The following is a 3,720-nucleotide window of genomic DNA, read 5'->3' on the forward strand; positions in this document are numbered from 1 at the left end:
GCACCCTCTCAGTGTGACGCAGTACCCTGCCCAGTACCCTGCCCAGTACCTGCTCACAGGCCGCCCAGCCGGCCTCAGAGCCCAGCCCTGCTGCTTGCTGCCTTGTGCCCCTCGCCAGATGGTCTATACAGCCGTGGGCAGTTTGAAATGAATAAAATTAAAAAAAAAAAAAGACCGTACCCTTTTATGTAATGATGTTTACTTTGAATTTATATTAGTTCACACAAACACTCCGTCCATGCTTTTGTTCCGGCCCTCCGGTCCAGTTTAAGAACCCATTGTGGCCCTTGAGTCAAAAAGTTTGCCCACCCCTCTAACATCTCCGTGCTCTGGTTTCTTTGCCTGCGAAATGCAAATAATAGCAAAGCCGATTTAGAACATTAAGAAACGATATATGAAAACATCGGGAATAAACTCCTGCTTGCGATTATAATTACTGTGCACCACACTGCAAAGTGCTGGCGATGCCAAAGGGGACCGCACAGGGTCCTGTCTTCAAGGAATCAGTGTGGACACAGGAAGTAGCTGCCATAGAAAGAGACATGGCAGCAGGAGCGCCAGGACCGGGCGCTGTGGGGACACTGGGAAGGGAGCCCAGAGGGAGGAGGCACTGGCCAAGGACCCTTCACAGGGTAGGTGACAGGGGCTGAGTGTGGGAGAGTGAGCAGAGCTCTGCACGCCCGGGGCGCGGAGGGAGCCGGGGTGGGCGGGGATGAAGGGCAGTGCAGGCTCTCCGTAGAGATGAGAGCTCCAGGGACTGCGGGATCAACTGGAGGTTTACTAGTAGCACAGCTGGAGCAAGGAGGTTGTGAGGTTAGCTAGGGAGGTCAGATCACAAAAGGCCTTGTTAGCCAAACTAAGGAGGGGAGGAGCAGAAGGAGGCTTTAGAATCAGCTGTGTGACTTCAGGAAAATTATTTAACTTTTTTTTTTTTAACATGAAAAATTCACTCTTGCTCTGGCCGGTGTGACTCAGTGGTTAGCATGTCGACCCGAGCACCGAAGGGTCACAGGTTCAATTCCTAGTCAAGGGCACTTCCCTGGGCTGCAGATTTGTTCTCCCGCCCCCGTTGGGCACTTGCAGGAGGCAACCAATTAATGTGACTCTCTGACATCAATGCTTCTCTCTCTCTCTCTCTCTCCCTCTCTTTTCTTCTCTCCCTCCTTTCTTCCCTCCCTTCCACTCTCTCTAAAAGTCAATGGAAAAAATATCCTTGGGTGAGGGTTAACTACAACAAAAATTCACTCTTTTATTTTGGAAAAAAAATTAGGCTACAGAAGACTAAAGGTAAATTTCTTAAACATTATCCAGACAAATTAACAAGATTTGTAGTATCTGTTTCTGGCACTAATATACACAAAAGGTTATACCTTGCCTATTGCATATTTAACTTCCAAACCCAGTTTTCTCATATGTAAAACGGTACTAGTGACTAGTCCTTGTGGGGAAGTGGGTGAGAATTCAGAAGTAAGAATCGTGAAGTGCTGAGATACAGTCAGTCTCTGAAATGGTGGGTTGTCATCATTGCTTTACTCTAGAGCAGTGGTTCTCAACCTTCCTAATGCCGCGACCCTTTAATACAGTTCCTCATGTTGTGGTGACCCCCAACCATAAAATTATTTTCGTTGCTACTTCATAACTGTAATTTTGCTACTGTTATGAATCGTAATGTAAATATCTGATATGCAGGATGTATTTTCATTGTTACAAATTGAACATAATTAAAGCATAGTGATTAATCACAAAACAATATGTAATTATATATGTGTTTTCCGATGGTCTTAGGCGACCCCTGTGAAAGGGTCGTTCGACCTCCAAAGGGGTCGTGACCCACAGGTTGAGAACCGCTGCTCTAGAGGTGGGGGTGGCTTTGAAGACTTTTAAATATAGGAATGAATGGATGGATGGATGGATGTGTGGGTGGGTGGGTGGATGGATGGATGGATGGTGGGCGGTAAGGGAGAGAGATCAACCAAAGGACTTGTATGCATGCATATAAGCATAACTAATGGATATAGACGGGAGGGGGGGGGGGGATGGGGGGGGGGGGGGGGGATGGATGGTGGGTGGGTGGATGGATGGGTGGATGAGTGGGTGGATGGATGGATGGGTGGATGGGTGGATGAGTGGGTGGATGGATGGATGGGTGGATGGGTGGATGAGTGGGTGGATGGATGGATGGGTGGATGGGTGGATGAGTGGGTGGATGGATGGATGGGTGGATGGGTGGATGAGTGGGTGGATGGATGGATGGGTGGATGGGTGGATGAGTGGGTGGATGGATGGATGGGTGGATGGGTGGATGAGTGGGTGGATGGATGGATGGGTGGATAGTAGGTGGATGGTGGTAGGTGGGTGGATGGGTGGGTGGTGGGTGGATGAATGGATGGATGGGTGGTGGGTGGATGGATGGATGGATGGGATGGATGGATGGATGGATGGGTGGAGGGGTGGGTAAAGGGGTGGATGGGTGGGGGGGGGGTGGATGGATGGTGGGTGGGTGGATGGATGGATGGGTGAATGAATGGATGAGTGGATAGATAGATGGATGGATGGATGGATGAATGGATGGGTGGGTGGGTGGATGGATGGATGATGGGTGGGTGGATGGATGGATGGATGAATGAAGGTGGGTGGATGGGTGGGTGGTGGGTGGATGGATGGATGGATGGATGGTGGATGGATGGGTGGGATGGATGGATGGTGGGTGGATGAGTTGTGGATGGATGGATGGATGGGTGGTGGGTGGATGTCCTCCAGAGATTTAGGATTAACCCAGCCATGGCTGTAAGGGGGAACTTTAGCCCAAGGTGGCCAAAGAGGAGGGGATGAAATGGGCCGGACTGAGGTGGGAAGGCGCAATGTATTGTTCTGTCTGTGAGGCCCGAAGGCTTGTTCCTCTAGTTTGGTGTCTCATGAGCTTCTCTGTGCGTCTGTCTCCAGTCTCTCTCGGCCTCTGCTCTTACCCTGTGTGTTTCTTTGACTCTTGTTGTCCTTTCCATCTCTCTCCCTCCCTTGCTCTGTCTCTCTCCCTCTCTCTCTCTCCCTCCCTTGCTCTCTCCCTCCCTCCCTTGCTCTTTGTTTCTCTTGCTGAGCTTGTCTTTCTTGGTTCCTCTCTCTCCCCCTTCTCATCACCCACCGCCCTTTCAGGTCTGTGCAGCAGGGGTCGGCCTGTGACAGGAGTTACATCCACAGTGTGTGACAGCAGTGTGTGGGGTGGTGGGGGGGCATATTTTTGTGCTTTTCCTGGGGGCTCCCCCATCTCCACTCCAAGAGATCTTGCCTTTCACCAGGAAAGGGGATGACTCGATGGTGAGGGCTGTCAGTGCTGCGGGTCAGTGGAGGCCTCCCTGGTGTCCTGGAATCCCCTGCCCGAGGGAGGGTGGGGAGATGGGTCTCTCTCCTCCCGCTGACCCAGCTGCCTTGTCCCCAGGCTGGTGGATGACCGCTGTGTGGTGGAGCCCGCGGCGGGGGACCTGGACAACCCCCCCAAGAAGTTCCGAGGTAAGACCTCCACTCCCACCGCCAGCTCCCCTCCCAGGCTGCTGAGCCCTGGCCCGGGGACGGAGTCTTTCAGCCCATTCGGTCCCAGAGCCTGCGGGTCAGCCAAGGCTGCTCGGAGCTGGAGCCCTCCCCCTGCCCAGTGCAGAGCCCCCTGGCTCAGACCTCGGCGTCTCTGCCGGTTCCCGGGGCCACGCCCACTCTCAGGGGCACTCCCAC

General features: G+C 52.7%; 1 protein-coding gene across 1 annotated transcript in view; it reads left to right on the forward strand.

Annotated features, from left to right (window-relative positions):
• Window positions 1–3,438: 3,438 nt before the first annotated feature.
• ITPR3 (inositol 1,4,5-trisphosphate receptor, type 3) overlaps window positions 3,439–3,720 on the forward strand; it is a 58,475-nt gene continuing 58,193 nt past the window's right edge. The window contains exon 1 of the mRNA XM_014549211.1: window positions 3,439–3,504. The gene's annotated coding sequence lies outside the window, so the exon portion shown is untranslated. The remainder of the gene's footprint in view (window positions 3,505–3,720) is intronic.

The sequence above is a fragment of the Myotis brandtii genome, unplaced genomic scaffold (assembly GCF_000412655.1).
Source record: "Myotis brandtii unplaced genomic scaffold, ASM41265v1 scaffold539, whole genome shotgun sequence".
NCBI lineage: Eukaryota > Metazoa > Chordata > Mammalia > Chiroptera > Vespertilionidae > Myotis > Myotis brandtii.